General features: G+C 32.0%; 1 long non-coding RNA gene across 1 annotated transcript; it reads left to right on the plus strand.

Annotated features, from left to right (window-relative positions):
• The first annotated feature begins 520 nt into the window (after nt 1-520).
• On the plus strand, nt 521-1,402 carry LOC128293031 (uncharacterized). The gene is made up of 2 exons (XR_008283052.1): nt 521-606; nt 1,127-1,402. It is a non-coding gene; the product is annotated as an uncharacterized LOC128293031 (long non-coding RNA).
• The last annotated feature ends 17,359 nt before the right edge of the window (nt 1,403-18,761 follow it).

The following is an 18,761-nucleotide window of genomic DNA, read 5'->3' on the forward strand; positions in this document are numbered from 1 at the left end:
GAAAAGAAGATAGAAAGACTAACAGAGAGCAAACGTGAAAGAAAGAAGAAAAAAAAAGGAAAATTTGAGGATTAAGGTCCTAAAGTTTGATTGGTAAGTTGTTTTAGCTCATTTTCTTATGATTTTTATGTTTATGGATGCCTAATTCAAAGTTCTACATGTATGAGGTTAAAATGAAGAAAAATAGAGAATTTTTAGATATTGATTTAGTTGAATAAATTGAGGTTTTATGGGTTAAATTGATAGAAATTGAAGTTAGAAGTGATTAGTTAAAGGAATTTCTAAGTTAGGTTTAAATAGGGACTAAGTTGAATAGAGCTCAAAATTTATGTTTTATAATGAATTTTATGAGTTAGAAATTGTTAATGAGTTGATTAAAAGAGAATATGAAGCTTAAGTTAAAGAAAAAAAGATTAGTGATGGAAAAAATGATGAAATTGGAATTTTTGTAAAAGTTTGGTAGAAAGTGAAAATGTGTTTTATGAATTAATATATTGATGATTTTTAATCGTATGATTTTTAGTAGCAAACGTAGCACCGGATACGTCATCAAAGAAGGGAAAAGAGAAAGTGAACGAAGATATCGATTAAATTCGATAAATAGTGGTTTGTATTTCTATAAACCGAGCTTAATCGTTATTGCTATATTTTATATTTATATTGTATGAAAATGTGAATGAGGTAAGTATTTTTACCATATTGAAATGAATGTGATTTTGAATATCCTATTAACAATGTCGTGCTAGTCGGATATAGTTGACATGTCATAGGAATTGGAAGTATTGGGATATTCCGACATTGAGTCGATGAGACACTATGTGTCGACTACTGTTAAAGTTTCAGATTTGTTCTGATGAAGTACTTTGCGTACTATAATGTTAAAGTTCCGGATTTATTCCGATGAAGCACGATGTGCTTATCCCGGAGTGTGGGTTGGATCCGTGTATCCGTCAGTGTTCGAGTTATGTTAATAAGGGTAAATAAAGTAAAGGTTATTAAAGTACTGATTGATATTGAATAATAGCAATAATGTGTTTGAATTACCATGTTTTAAAGTTGATTAAGCTATTGTTTATAGAAATACCACTGAGAGTATTCTTAGCGTACGGTTTGTTTCTGTGCGCAGGCTAGGTACGAAAGTATAATGACTCAGCATACAAGCCGATCCCCAAACTCAAATTGGTGAAGTTTCTATCTTTTTGGAAAATGGCATTGTACCTAGGATGTCTTTTGGTCATTTTGAAAGTACCTAAGTTGTTAAGTGATATTTTGGTATGTTTTGTAAATGTTACCAAAACCTTAAGTATGGTATGTTTTGATATGTTAGTGAAGAGTAATAAGAGGAATTGTTGGTAAATATTGTAGAGAGAAGAAATGAAGATGTTATAAACTTAGTTATCAACATTTTATACTAAAACAGATTTGGACAGTAGCGGTAGTCCAACTTTGAAAATATACCAAAAATAGTATAAAGTGAATTAGATAATGAATAAAATTTGTAATTGAAGCTTAATGAATCTATTTTTATATGGAAGAAATAAAATAGGTAAAAGAGTTGTATTTTATGAGATATTTACGTTTTGGTGAAACAGGGTTAGAACAATTTCTAGATTCTCTGTTCTGACTGTAGAAATTCACCATAAATTGTGTATTAAGAATTAGGACTCAAACTTTATTTGTATGGATTCATTATTGAGTCTATTTTTAATTGAAACAAATGGCATAGTCATTGGATTTCTGTACAGGAAGAAATTTGATTCGTAGTGCACAAGGGTCAGAGTAGCCGAACCCTGAAACAGGGGAGACTTTTTCTAATAAACTGTACTAATTGGCCTGACCAAAAATTCTAGAAAAAATTTAGTAAGTAGATATATGAGTCTAGTTTCAGGAAAAATTTACGGAATTAGATTTTGAGTTTCGTAACTCGAGATATGATTTTTTTGGCGACCGTGACGCAGATGGATAGTTTACTACGAAAACTGTTTAAGTGCTAAGATAAGTTTTGTAATGTCTCCTGCTCGACTCCGACGACGGTCTCGGGTAGGGGGACGTAACAAGCTTGATTGGTATCAAAGCTAATTAGATTTAGTCGGTTCTAGGACTAAATCGAATGTCAATGTGAATCTAGAGGTACATGCCATTACTGAGTCAAATTTGAGTTAGGATTGGATGCTGATATGTTTATTGAATACTTTTGTTTTATAGCATTAAGAATGTCTGATAAAAGCATTGAGGATACTGATCAAGAGATGTATAGTGAGGATGATGAACCGTATAATGTGAATGAATCGGAGTCTGCAACTCCAAGTGTGAATCAAGTAGGAAATCAACCGAATGTTGGAAGTGATAATACTGAAGTCTATAGAATAATCACCGATGCCCTTCAAAAAGTGGAAAGAACTATGCCTGCTACGTCCTCTATCCCTATTACCCGAAGAGCTCCAATTAAAGAATTGAGAAAATATGGAGCTACAGAATTTTTGGGTGCGAAGGGAATTGATTCAACTATTGCTGAAAATTGGTTAAAGACTACAAAGAGAGTTCTGAAGCAACTTGAATGTACACCACAAGAAAGCTTAGTGTGTGTTGTCTCATTACTGCAAGATGAAGCTTTCGTATGGTGGAAATCAGTGATTCAGAATGTACTTGAGGAACAGATAAGTTGGGACTTCTTTCAAAAAGAGTTTCAAAAGAAGTATTTGGGAGAAATGTACATAGAGGACAAAAGACAATAGTTCTTAACACTAAACAATGTGAGATGCTCATAGTGGATTATGAACAAGAATTTCTGAGATTGAGCAGATATGCCACTGAGTTTGTACCGACTGAAGCCGATCGATGTAAAAGATTTTTAAGAGGATTACGTGATGAATTTAGACTACAGTTGATGCCTCTTAGAATCACTGAGTTTGCGGATTTAATGGAAAGAGCTAAGATGATTGAAAAAGTTCTCGGAAGGGATAAAAAGTCTGAAGTTGCTCGTTCGACTGAAAAACGTCCCGGAATAGTTAGTTCAAGTCCACAGCCTAAGCGGTCAAAGGAATCACGAGGTAATTGGAGATTTAGTTCTCGATCGGAAAGGAGTGATCGAGGTCGGAAAAGACAGACTACTGTGTTTACTGGCAGTATCCGAAGTCCAGTTCAGAATGCTGAAATTCCAATATGTGAGCATTGTAGAAACCGACACAAAGAGGAGTGTAAAAAGTTGACTGGAGGTTGTTTCCGTTGTGGAACTACCGATCACTTTATTAAAGATTGCCCAAAGATATCTGGAACAGCACCGACAGTAGTGCAAAGATCTAAATTTGCTTCCAGAGGCCGGGGATCAGGCCGAAGTAGTTCGTTTGCTAGAGGTGGTACTAGAAGAACTAGTGAGAGTGCTACACAACAATCTGAAGCTAGAGCTCCAGCTCGGGCGTATGTTGTGAGGACTCGAGAAGAGAAAGATGCTCACGATGTGGTGACAGCTATATTCTTATTGAATTCAGCACCCGTTTATGCTTTAATAGAAAAAAAAATTAGAGTCTGAATTGTCTAAAGTTATGATAGAAGTGTCTAGTCCACTGGGACAAACTATTTTAGTGAACCATATATGTCGAAGATGTTCGTTAATGATTCAAGATAGAATATTCCCTGTTGATCTGTTGATTATGCCATTTGGCGACTTTGATGTTATTTTGGGAATGGACGGTTATCGAATATGGAGTCATTTTAGACTGTTATAAGAAGAAGTTTATTGTTCGAATGAAAGTGAAGATAGAATTGAAGTAAATGGTATTCGGACTAGTGGATCAATTCGTATTGTTTGACCATTAAAGCTAGCAAGCTTCTTCATCGAGGTTGTAATGCTTTCTTAGCATATGTGATTAATTCGGATTCAGTTGAAAGTCGATGTAGTAAAATTGATTGTATGTGAATTTTCCGATGTATTCCACGAGGAATTACGGATTACTCCCGATCGAGAGGTAGAATTTGTGATTGAAGTCTACCAGTCTGATCCGTGATCGATACCTCCGCACTGTATGGCACCCTCTTGAGCTAAAGGAATTAAAAGTACAGTTGCAAGACTTATTGGACAGAGGTTTTATACGACCTAGTACATCACCATGGGGAGCTCCAATGTTATTTGTTAAGAAGAAAGATGGGTCGATGCGGTTGTGCATTGATTATCGACAACTCAACAAAGTGACTGTTAAGAACAAGTATCCACTTCCCCGAATAGATGATTTGTTTGATCAACTAAAAGGAGCTTCCGTATTTTCAAAGATTGATCTGAGGTCGGGATATTATCAGTTGAAAGTAAAAGAGTGCGACATATTGAAGATGGCATTTCGTACGAGGTATGGGCATTATGAATTTTTAGTGATGCCATTTGGACTGACAAATGCCCCTGCTGCTTTTATGGATCTTATGAATTGGATTTTTCAGCCATACTTGGATCAGTTCATAGTAGTTTTTATCGATGATATTTTGGTGTATTCCAAGTCAGAAAAAGATCATAAGCAACATGTCCAGATTGTTTTGCAAATACTACGAGAAAAGCAATTGTACGAAAAATTGAGCAAGTGTGAATTCTGGTTATCAGAAGTTGTGTTTCTTGGTCATGTCGTATCAGCGGATGGAATTAGAGTGGATCCAAAGAAGATTGAAGCAGTTATTCAGGGGAATTAGAGTGGAAAGTTCCAAAGATAGCCTTATCGATGACCAAGCTACTACAGAAGAATATTCCATTTGTTTTGAATGAGCAATGTCAGAAAAGTTTTGAAGCATTAAAACGAATGTTAACAGAGACACCGGTGTTGACTTTACCAGAATCAGAAAGAGATTTTATAGTGTACAGTGATGCTTCATTAAGTGGACTGGGATGTGTACTGATGCAGAATGGGAAAGTCATTGCTTATACTTCACGGCAACTGAAACCGCATGAATGCAACTATCCAACTCATGATTTAGAATTAGCAGCTGTAATTTTTGCCTTGAAGATTTGGAGGCACTATCTTTATGGTGAAAAGTGCTATGTTTATACGGATCATAAAAGTTTGAAATATCTGCTTTCGCAAAAAGAATTGAATCTGAGACAAAGGCATTGGATAGAGCTTCTAAAAGACTATGATTGTGTCATAGACTATCATCCAGGGAAGGCTAATGTAGTAGCCGACGCACTGAGTAGAAAAGCTGTGATTGAATTACGAGCAATGTTTGCACAACTTAGTATCATTGAAGATAGAAGCCTTTTGAATGAATTAAGAATAAAGCCAGTAATATTTGATCGAATCAGATCAGCACAGTTAGAAGATGATAAGTTGTTAAAGAAAAAAGAGATGATTCGGAATGGTACAACAGAAAATTTTAGCATTGATGGAAATGGCTGTCTAAGATTTCAGAATCGACTTTGCATTCCGAATGATTCTGAGTTGAAAGAGTTAATTCTTCGAGAAGCTCATAATAGTCCATTTGCATTTCATCCTGGAGGTATGAAAATATATCGTGGTTTGCGTGAATTATATTGGTGGTCGGGAATGAAAAAGGATATAACTGAATATGTGGCAAAGTGTTTGACTTGTCAACGAGTGAAGGCAGAACATCAAGTTCCATCGGGATTACTTCAACCCATCAATATTCCTGAATGGAAATGGGACCGAATAACGACGGACTTTGTGACGGGATTACCAACGTCTACAAGTAAAAAGAATGCTATTTAGGTAATAGTTGATCAACTTACAAAGTCAGCTCATTTCTTAGCTGTGAGAACCGATTGGTCGTTAAAGAAACTTGCCGACGTTTATGTTCGGGAAATCATTAGATTACATGGTATTCCAAAATCAATAATTTCTGACAGAGATCCAAGGTTTACGTCAAGGTTTTGGAAGCAATTACATGAATCTTTCGATACTCGACTTCACTTTAGTATAGCTTTTCATCCACAGACTGATGGTCAATCTGAAAGGGTAATACAAATTTTAGAAGATATGCTTCGAGCCTGTATGATTGATTTTGAGTCTAACTGGGAATATTATTTGTCATTAGTCAATTTGTGTATAATAATAGTTTCCATCAAGTATACAGATGGCACCGTATGAGGCTTTGTATGGACGAAGATGCCGATCACCCGTATGTTAGACAGAACTGAATGAGAAGAAGATGATTGGACCTGAATTGGTTCAAGAAATAGAAAGTACAGTTAAGAAAATTCGGGAAAGATTGAAAACTACTTTTGATAGACAGAAATCCTATGCAGATTTGAAACGACGGGATATTGAATACTCAGATTTGAAACGACAGTATTTTTAAAGGTTTCACCTTGGAAGAAAATTCTAAGATTTGGTCAAAAAGGAAAATTAAGTCCTCGTTTTATTGGGCCTTACGAAGTTATTGAGAGAATTGGACCAGTAGCGTATCAATTGGCCTTACCTCCTGAACTATAGAAAATGCACGATGTTTTCCATGTTTCTATGCTAAGAAGAAATCGATCGGATCCTTCACATGTTATTACAACTGAGAATGTAGAGATTTGACCTGACTTATCGTGTGAAGAAGAACCAGTTGAGATTCTAGCACGAGAGGTAAAAGAATTACGTAATAAACGTATTCCTTTAGTAAAAGTGCTATGGTGAAGTCACAGTGTTGAAGAAGCTACGTGGGAACCGGAAGAAACGATGAGATCTCAATACCCCCATCTCTTTTCAGGTAAATTTTGAGGACGAAATTTATTAAGGGGGAGAGAATTGTAATGAACCGAAAGTTACGGTAAGTCTTGAGTACTGTTTCTGTGAAATTTATTCATGAATATTTATTAGAAATATTTATGAATTATAATTGAATGGTTATTTAGTGTTTAATTAAGTGAAGTAGCTTGAATTTAGTTTAAAGGGCTAAATTGCATAAGGAATAAAAGTTTAATTATAGATTAAAGAAGTAAAAGGGACTAATCTAGTAATTAGACTCTAAGTGCCATGTGTGTGTTAATATTGAATAATGTGTGTAATAGTTGGTATATATGTGTAATAGCTATAAGATATTTTATGTTATAGCTATTACACATGTTAGTTTTATATTTATTATAGGTTAATAATAGTATAATAAGTAAAATTGATAAAACAGAAAAAGAAGATAGAAAGACTAACAGAGAGCAAACGTGAAATAAAGAAGAAAGAAAGAAAGAAATAAAAAAGGGAAATTTGAGGATTAAGGCCCTAAAGTTTGATTGGTAAGTTGTTTAGTTCATTTTCTTATGATTTTTATGTTTATGGATGCCTAATTCAAAGTTCTACATGTATGAAGTTAAAATGAAGAAAAATAGAGAATTTTTAGATATTGATTTAGTTGAATAAATTGAGGTTTTATGGGTTAAATTGATAGAAATTGAAGTTAGAAGTGATTAGTTAAAGGAATTTCTAAGTTAGGTTTAAATAGGGACTAAGTTGAATAGAGCTCAAAATTTATGTTTTATAATGAATTTTATGAGTTAGAAATTGTTAATGAGTTGTTTAAAAGAGAATATGAAGCTTAAGTTAAAGAAAAAAGATTAGTAATGCAAAAGGATGAAATTGGAATTTTGTAAAAGTTTGGTAGAAAGTGAAAATGTGTTTTATGAATTAATATATTGATGATTTTTAATTGTATGATTGTTAGTAGCAAACGTAGCACCGGATCGTCATCAAAGAAGGAAAAGAGAAAGTGAACGAAGATATCGATTAAATTTGATAAATAGTGGTTTGTATTTCTATAAACCGAGCTTAATCGTTATTGCTATATTTGATATTTATATTGTATGAAAATGTGAATGAGGTAAGTATTTTTCCATATTGAAATGAATGTGATTTTGAATACCCTATTAACAATGTCGGGCTAGTTTGATATAGTTGACATGTCATAGGAATTGGAAGTATTGGGATATTCCGACATTGAGTCGATGAGACACTATGTGTCGACTACTATTAAAGTTTCGGATTTGTTCCGATGAAGTACTTTGTGTACTATAATGTTAAAGTTCCGGATTTATTCCGATAAAGCACTATGTGCTTATCCCGAAGTGTGGGTTGGACCCGTGTATCCGTCAGTGTCCGAGTTATGTTAATAAGGGTAAATAAAGTAAAGGTTATTAAAGTACTGATTGATATTGAATAATAGCAATAATGTGTTTGAATTACCATGTTTTAAAGTTGATTAAGCTATTGTTTATAGTCATTACTAGTACTTTTAGTTCCTTTGGGTTCGACAATCCGGTCTTGCTAAAACTATACTACTGTTCGATAGGTACACTTGCCTACATCGTGATAATAGTTAGTTTCAAAAACGATTAATTATAAATATTTAAAACCTATCACGAAATCATGCGATCAGAATCAAACCTCTTGTACCACTGTCTTGGTGACTATTTCAAACAGTAAAGAGATTTTTTCAGCAAGCAAACATAGTCATCTTTTTCTGAGACTATAAAACTCTTTGGTTGTTGCATGTAAATGTCCTCCTCAAGTTCTCTATGCAAAAATGCAGTTTTTACATCTAACTACTCAAGCTCCAAATCATGCATGGCCACGATACCAAGAAAAGCTCGAACCGAACTATGCTTTACAACTGGGGAGAACACATCTGTGAAGTCTACTCTTGGAATTTGACTATAACCCTTTGCAACAAGCCTTGCTTTATATCTGGGTTCTTCAACTCCTAGAGTCCCTTCTTTCTTTTTAAACACCCATTTACAACGAACAACCTTTTTACCTTTAGAAAGTTTCACAAGATCCCATGTTCTGTTTTTGTGGAGTGATTCCATCTTCTCTTGCATAGCAAACATCCACTTTTCTGAGTCTTCACAGCTAATTGCCTCAGAATAATTAGATGGCTCTCGGTTTACATCTATATCTTCTACCACATTTAAAGCATAAGCAACTAGATCAGTCTCGGCATACTTCTTTGGAGGTTTAATTTCTCTTCTAGTTCTATTTTTAGCAATAGAGTATTGTGGTGAAGAAGCAACTCTATTCTAAATTTTTGTACTGGCTTGAGGAGTTGACTTTGTATTAATCTGATACTCCGCTACTTTTGATTTTCTTTATTAGAAGAGTCTTTAGAGATAAGTTAGGTAGCATAGCAGTTTCATCAAAAACGACATCTCTGCAAATCACAACTTTTCTATTTTCAGGACACCATAACTTATACCTTTTTGCACCGGCTTTATAACTAAGAAAAACATATTTAATGGATCTCGGTTCCAATTTTCCATTATCATGAGCATACACAGGACACCTGATAAATCGTAAATTATACATATTTTTACCCCATGTTTAATGCATTTTATGGATGATTTCTTATTAGAATTGGTGAATTCGATGCTCAACGCTTTAATTTCATGTTTTATACTTAGGAGGGCATAGGAGAGCGAAAGGAACGAGAAATGGGCCAAAACGGAGAAAATGGGCCAAAGTACGAAATCAACACGGCCTGGACCTCCTCACACGGGCAGACCACATGGTTGTGTCAATCTGGCAGAATTGGAGCACGACTCACACGGGCATAGCACACGCCCGTGCCATTTTAACAAGCTCAAACACGGCCTGAAGTAATCGTACATGGGCGTGTCACATGGGCGTGTCTCTGCCGAGCCCAAGTTAAGTCCAATTCAGAAAATACCACTTTTGAGGGCTTCTAGGCATTCCAAAGCCTATAAATACACCCTAGAAGAGGAGAGAAAGGGAGACGGAGAAGGGGGTAAGGAATTACCCCAAGGAAGCCGATTGATCCATCTCAGAAGCCGGATTCATCATCAAGACTGAAGATCTCTCCTCAATTTCCTTCAGAGTTTTGGGTTTTCTTTATGTTTTATATTTTTATTCTTCAAGATGTTTTCTTATTTAGTTATGAACTAAATCCCCTAAATACCTAAAGGGAATGAAACCTAAGACGAATCTTGTTATTATTTTCTGAATCATATGATAAATATTTAACTTGTTCTTAATTATGTGTTCTTAATTCTTGTTTTGATATTCCAGGATACTGATTCAAGACATGCTCTTATTTAGATGAGGAATAAACCCTGTCTAAGAGTACTTTTTGTCATAATTAAGCGGAGTTGATTGCGCGCCTAGAAATAGGGTGACAAGATTTTGCCGGATTAGGGTGAAACTTAATAAGGGGATCCATAAATCGAGTTAATGCAACCCTAGAGTGTTAATTAGAGAAAAGTATTGGTTTTTCAATCTAGGGATTAGACATTATTAGTCTTGAATAGGGATAATAACATAACTTAGGGATCTCTGCGGAACAAGTTGAATGAATAAATCGTCCGATTCGGAGCCAGAATAACAAGTAAAGTCTAGGTGGATTCTTCCTTAGGTATTGTCTCAAGTCAATCGATTTCCCAAAAGCAATTCCCCAATTCTTTTCTCTGTGCGTTCTTAGTTTAGATAATTAGTTAATTAAAACAAAACCTCATTATTCTTAGGCTAGATAATAAAAAGACAGTCATTACTAGTACTTTTAGTTCCTTTGGGTTCGAAAATTCAGTCTTGCTAAAACTGTACTACTATTCGATAAGTACACTTGCCTACATCGCGATAATAGTTAGTTCAAGAACGAGTAATTATAAATATTTAAAACCTATCATGAAATCTCGCGATCAACACCCAAAAATTTTTAAGTCAGAATAATTAGTAGGATTACCAGACCATACCTCTTGTGGAGTCTTTTTCTAAATGAAAACGGATGGAGATCGGTTGATCAAAAAACATGCAATAGAGGCTGCTTCTGCCCAAAACGACTTTGGTAAGTTGGAATTTGACAACATACATCAAACTTTCTCCATGATCGTTCTGTTCATTCGTTCTGCAATGCCCTTTTTGTAACACCTCTTAACCCCAAACCGTTACCGGAACGAGGTTATGAGGCATTACCGGACATATCAGACAACTTGCGAATAATTTACAATTAATATAACTTTTATGGTATAATATAATAATTAAGTCCCTATCTTGAACTCTCGAAGTTCAAACACGTATTAAAAGTAGAACGGGACTTGTTCGAATATTTTGAATTTTTTTTTTTATAAAAATTCCGCAAAGATTTCGCTTATTTTTACCTAAACCTCCGCAAATTCAAACCAAAACAACCAACACCAATATTTCACATTCATATAACTATTATTTATATCATTAACAAAATTTTAACTTAATAACTATCATAGCATCATTCAAAATTGATTAAAACTTCATTCATTTAACAACTTAATGTTCATGTATCAAAATATCATATACTTTTCTTACCATTTCATTTAACCATCTAAATTTTATAAATCATCCTTCACTACCCAAAGTAATATACATATTCAAGTGATTAAACAACACCTATGTACATGCCACTTTTACCCAAAAGAAAAATATACATCACCAAATTTGTGTTGGAGTCTGGATTGTTCGGATGTCGAGCGAGACACTTGACTTCTACTAACTCATGCGGAAACAACCGTCAGACGCTGAGTATGGATATACTCAGTGGTATTACTATAAATCGAGTCATATCAACAACAAGAAAAACATAAATATTAAAATACCTAACAATTAATGTCATATGTACTAATTCATAATTCAATGTATTTTCTCAAACTTAAATTTATATCACTTATGAATATACATTTCATACTTTTCTCTTATTATCACAATTCCAATTTCAATTGTAATTCTTCTCATTTCAATGCCTCAAATTCACATTTCAATTTTTCACCCTATTAACGTAATTCGGACTTTGGCGGATACACGGATCCAACCAAACACACCAATATGGCACCCAAAGGCCTCATCGGATAGTTCAAGTAATAAATGACACCCAGTGTCTCATCGGCCTAGTCAAGTAAAGTTGGTACCCAGACCTCATCGAATCTATCCAAAGAAATATAGTGACACCCAAAGTCTCATCGACTCGAGGTCAAGTATCCCTAACACTTCCAATCCTATGGCATGCCAACTATATCCGACTCAGCCCGACTAGTTAATAGGGTATTAATTCACTTTCTCAATCCTATATCACTTTCAATTCACAATTCAAATCACCAATCATTTTTCAATCAATACACTTTTCAAATAATTACATATTCCATAATTCACTTATTCAATTCAATTTGATTCAATTTGCATCACTTTCATTTTCACTCAATATTCATATCAATTTCATATACTTACCTCAAGTCTTACTTACCATACATAACAATAAAAAAAATTCAGCAATCAATAATAATTAAAATTCAAATTATAGTAATACACACCGTAATTCTCCCGTTTTAGTCCTCGATGACTTTCTCCTTTCCTTTCGATGCTGATGCTTCAGGTTCTTTGTTGGCTACGAAAATAATAATTTATAATCATCAACACAACATGATTCAATTTAATTCATGGGCCTAAACATGCAAATTTAACCATTTTTAATGTATATATATATATATAATTTCACCATTAAGCTGTTTACTTGAGTCATTGTTACTAAATTATTTATATCTTGAGCTACGAAACTCCAAATTAATATCCGTAAATTTTCCTTAAAACTAGACTCATATATCTTCTAACCATAAAATTTCCAGAATTTTTGGTCTAGTCATTTAGTACAGTTTATTCGTTAAATACTCCCCTGTTATTTCATTTGACAGTTCTGACCTCTCTCTACTAAAAATAAATTATCTCATTGTACAGAACTCGAACAAGGTTCTTGTTTATTTATTTTGAAACTAGATTCATTAAGGAGTTCACATATATAAATTACACTCCATAATAATTTTTGTACAATTTTTAATGATTTTCCAAATTTAAAACAGGGCATCTCGAAATCACCCCGAACCAGTCTTACAAAATTTCAAATATCTCTTGATTCATCAATTCATTGCTTACACTATTTATACTATAAGAAACTAGACTCAATAAGTTTTAATTACATATTTTTTCATCCTCTAGTTCAATTTATACAATTTTAGTGAATTTTCAAAGTCAGACCATTGCTACTTCCCAAAACTGTTTTGATGTAAAATGTTAATAACCAAATTTATAACACCCATTCACACCTTATTCCTATTCAAATTTCATTTAAACTCAAATTTAACTATTAAATTTTCAACATATTTTCTTAATTCCGAATTTTCCTCAATTTAGTCCCTAAAACACAAAACTTATAGTTTACTTTGCAATTCAATCCTTATTTCATTTCTAACTTGAATTCCTATCAATTTAACCCCTAATTCATCTTTTTATTCAACATGAACAATATTTAGAAATCTAATAACTTTCAAAATATCAACTTAATTTCATCAAAACTTTGTTCTAAAGCTTTTAAAACATCAAAATTAAGAGAAAAGGACTAAATTTAGCTTACCAAATAAGTTTGAAGCTTCAAAATCTAAATTTTCCCTTTTTCTTTTCTTTCCCTTTTCTTCCCCTGTTTTTCGAATGCTCTCTGTTTCTTATTCTTCTTTGTTTCTTTTTATTCTTTTTCTTCATTTGTTTTATATACATATATATATATATATAATATTATTTAATAATAATAGTTAATAATAATTTATAATTTATAATTCAATAATAATCTAGAGAAATCTTTAGATTTTTTTCTTTGTTTGCCGCCTCAACTATACTAAATGGTCTATTTTCCATTTTGGTCCTCTTCATTTTCTTTTAATCTACAATTTAACTTTCATCCTTTATTCAATTTAATCATTTTTACTAATTACTCTAAATTAAGCTAAATTTACTTAATTAAAACCTAATTAAACACACTACTAGACTCATAAATATTTTTTTAATAATTATTTTCGAACTTATTTCACTAAGACGGAGGCCCGATAACACACTTTTCTGGTGCCCACGGATTTTGGGTCGTTACAGTTTTGCTGTTGAGTATGACGAACTGTCAAGTGTCTCATGATCCCTTCTGACTTGTACAGTCTATTAAACTCATCAGAACATAACCCTTAGCCATTATCTGTGTGGATGTATTTTATTTATTTTCCCGTCTATTTTTCAATCATAATTTTCCAAGACTTAAATGAGGAAAACATATCACTTTTCTACTTCAAGAAGAATGCCCAAACTTTTTTGGAAAAATCATCAATAAAAGTTAGCATATAATTAGCTTCACCTCTCGAAGGCACCCTAGATTTCCCTCACAGATCAGAATGAATATACTCCAACATTCCCTTCGTGTTATGGATTCCTCTGATGAATCGAACTCTCTTTTGCTTCCCAAAAATACAGTGCTCACAAAACTTCAGTTTGCAAATTCTTTACCTATCAAGAAGTCCTCTTTTGCTCAATTCTACCATGCCATTCTCACTTATATGCTCTAGGCGCACATGCCAAAGTTTAGTAATATCATCATCTGATAAGGAAGAGGAAGCGACAGCTGCATCACTAGTAACAGTAGAACCCTGCAAAACATATAACTTGGTAGCCTTTCTCTACCCTTTCATCACAACAAGGGAACCTTTGGAAATCTTTAAAACTTCACTTTCAGCTGTGTATCTGTACCTTTTTGAATCAAGAGTACTCAACGAAATTAAATTTCTCTTCAATTTTGGAACATGTCGTACGTCACTAAGTGTCCTGACAACTCAATAAAACATCTTAACTTTAATTGTTCCAACACCTGCTATTTTACATGAAGTATTATTTCCTATCAAAACAACAACTTCAGACACTGTTTCGTAAGTTGTAAACCAATCCCGATTGGAACTCTGGAACTCACATGGAAGGTGCAGCCTGAATCAAGTATCTAGTCATCACTCACTTTAGAATTGTTGACAGAAGCGACTAGAAGTTCACCATCGTTGTAATCTTCTACAACATCAGCTTTACCGAAATTTTCTGGTTGTTTTCCCTTTTGATTCGCAGCCTCCTTTTTAATTTTGTTTTGTAGCTTATAGCACTCAGATTTAATGTGCCCTTTTTTTTTTGCAGAAGTTACAAGTTTTACCTCTGTTTGAAAACTTTGATCTACCCTTAGATTTATCGCGATGATTCTGTTCCTGTGTCCTTACACGATTATCATCAGCATTCCGATCTTGTCTCCCACGAACAATGAGACCCTCTTCTTGAGAGTCGGGTTTAACCACAAGTTACTTTATCTTATCATACGAGGTCAAAGAATCATAAACCTCATCAACTGTGAGAGACTCGCAGTTATAGAAAATCGTGTCTCTAAAGGTTGAATAAGACGGGGGAAACAAACAAAGTAAAATCAACCCTAGATCTTCCTTATCATACTGAACCTCTATGGCCTTCAAGTTTAAGAGAATTTTTTAAACACTGTTAAGCAGTGTTCGTGTACAGACGCACCTTCCTCCAAACGATGAGCATAAAGACACTGCTTCATATGTAACTTGTTTGTTAGAGTTTTCGACATACATATTTGTTTCAGCCTCTTCCATAATGTAGCAACAGTCTTCTCATTTATCACATCCTGCAAAATTTCGTTGGACAAATGCAGATGTAATTGTGTTAATGCCTTTCGATCCTTACGCTTATTCTCTTCATCTGTTAATGTCAAAGGCATCTTATTTATCCCTAGCAGAGCATCTTCTAGATCCATCTGCGTAAGAACTGCTTGCATCTTAATCTGTCACAACGCAAATCTGGTGTTGCGATCCAACAACGGAATTTTATACTTCAAAGACGCCATTACCGTGATCGAGATGAACTACTTGGAAACTTGGATACCAATTTTTGAAAATAAAATTAAAATAAAATATAAATAAAATAAAGAACACACAGATTTTAAGTAGAAACCCTTTCGGGAAAAAAACCACGGGCAGAGGAGAAGAAAATTCACTATGTCGAATTCGAATAATTACAAGAGGAATAAACTATGTCTATTTATAGACTTCTAAAGTTATGTTCTAGTAATATTGAAACACCTTATTCTAATCAATATAAAATAGATGGAGTTTAATAAGGTTTAAAATTTTTATTCTAAAATAAAATAAAATAAGTGTAGTTCTATATGGATTTTACTTTTATTTTATTTTACCACTGTATTTTATTTAAATAAGGATTCGGTCATTTAATTCTAACAATAACATACATTCAATATTCAATTTCCACATTAATCACGTATATCCATATAAATTCAATAAATTTATCACATACCAAATCAATCCATTTCAATTATAAAACTCAATACAAATAATTCTCACCTTAATTATTTACTATAACATTTAATCAAAATACAACAATTAAAAATTAAATTCACTTTTCAATTTCAACCAATGTTCACTCCAATTCAAATAATCATTTCAATGCACTTACCATACATATTAAATAATAATTTCAACAATTAAATATTAAGTTCGGATTATAGAAATATAAACCGTAATCATTAAAACAATTTCCATAATTATTAATACAATACTAATTTACATTTAGGATTTAAATTTCTTATTGAATTTCTATTCAATTTCTACTTTAATTTCAATTTTAATCTTAACTAAATTCACTTACTTTTCTTTCTCAATTCATACTTTGTTTCTACTCAATTTTCAACCAAACTTAGACATAACTATCTAAAATTTATCATAAAACCCTAATTTTTAAATTCTTACAATTTAGTCCCTACTATGTAAAACTAATAACTTCTTTTACTATTTAATCCTTTAATCAATTCTAACTAAAAATTCCATCAATTAAACCCCTAATTCATCATTTTGTTCAACATGAACTATATTTGAAAACCTATAAAATTCCAAAATATTAGCTTAATTTCGTCAAAACCTTGTTTTGAAACTTCAAAAACATCAAAATTAAATAAAAGGACTTAATTGACTTGCCTTTTAAAGCTTAAAGCTTCAAATCCCAAATTTTTCCTTTTTCTTTTCCTTTACACCTTTGCTATTCTGTTCTTTCCTTCTTTGTCTTTTTTGTTTTATGTTATATATATATATATATATATATATATAAATATATTTATTCTTTTATTTTATTAATTAATTTATTATATTATAATATAATAACATTAAATATCTTTTATATAATTAATCATATACATACAAATGTACACCACCAATACCATACAATCGTCATACTTTCAATTTATTTACTAATAAAAATATTCTAATATAATTATTTAATTAGTAATTATCTTTTACTTAATTTTTAAGTAAATAAATAAATATAATACAAATGTATATATTCAAATGATTACAAGTGTTACTATCTAATTTGTTCATTACACAAAAATTTCACAATTTAATTATTTTATCTAATAAATATCTTTTACTAAAAATATCACAAATGTATATATTTTTATTAACACTTGTATTAAATCACTACTATACATTTATCTTTATTTAACTTATTTCATAATATTATAATAATTAATATAATTTATAAATTAATTTAAAACCTTCAACATGCAAAATCTAATAAAAATCTTAGATTTTATCTAAGTTTGCCGCCTCATCTATGCTAGATGGCATATTTTCCATTTTGGTCCTTTTACTTTTTATTAATCTATAATTCAACTTTTATCCCTTATTCAATTTAGTCTTTTTTCCTAATTATCTTTAATTCACCTATCCACAATCTAATTAACCTCACAATTAACTTCATAAATATTTCTAATAAATATTTTTGAATCTATTTTTCAAAAACAGAGACCCAAAAATATACTTTTTGATAACCGTAAAATCCGGGTCATTACACTAACATTTTCTAAATTAAAACTTAATAATGATTACACTTTTACAATTTAGTCCCCATATTATAGTTAACTGATTGCACTTTTACAATTTAGTCCCCATACTATAGTTAACCGCTTTCTCGATTCAATTACTTGACCATCCAATAATATATTTTTCATACTAAATATGTAAATCATCCATTCAAAAATTTACTAACTTTATTTACGGATTCGGCTTCGAAACCATATTTTTTTACACTGGCTAAAATTGGGTCGTTACAATCTGATGGCCAATGTAAAAAATTGAAGAATAATGCTATTTAGATTTTGGTTCGCATATTGATGACGTTCAAAGTAATTTTATGAAAAAAATTAAAATGTAGAAGATGAATGAAAGTTTACTCATCTAATTGGTGTTGGAGGTGAGAATGGAGAAGGTCATACAAAAATAATTTTAACAACCTAATGACTTAAATGAAAACTTTTCAATAATTTAATGACCATTTTCTAACTTTTGAAGTTGAGTGACCAAACCTTAAATTTATTAATAATTCAGTGACCTTAAATGTAATTTATCCTAAAATAAAAAGTAAATGATATGTATTAGTAATTTTTAAAGTAAAATTAAGATTTTTAATACTACAGCTATCATTAAACTATATATAAAATTACCATATCCTATTATGCCGCCCTTCATTTTCTAAAATTTAAATTATTTACTTTTATTTTATTAATGTAAATAAAATCTAGTAAATTTTAATAATATTATATTAAAATAAATATGATTTTATTATTTTTATTATATATACATTTTAATTTAATTTCTTGACTAGTGAATGGTCATTTTCTATTGTCATTTACTAATTTATTATTTTTATCATATATATATATTATTTTAATGTCTTGACTAGTTTAACCGTTACGGTAATTAATATCGCCATCATTAACTGTGGTCCGTTCAAAAGAAATCTTAATGATTCTTTTGTTTAGGGGTTGTGAATTTTCCAGAAGAAAGTCGAAGGAGCCTAGCAGCAGGAGATATCATTATACCCATATCCCAAGCTGATAGCAAATTTCCAAGCATTATGAACCGTTCAAATTCTATCTTCCATCACTGC

This window comes from Gossypium arboreum, chromosome 5, assembly GCF_025698485.1.
Source record: "Gossypium arboreum isolate Shixiya-1 chromosome 5, ASM2569848v2, whole genome shotgun sequence".
In the NCBI taxonomy this organism is placed as follows: Eukaryota; Viridiplantae; Streptophyta; class Magnoliopsida; order Malvales; family Malvaceae; genus Gossypium; species Gossypium arboreum.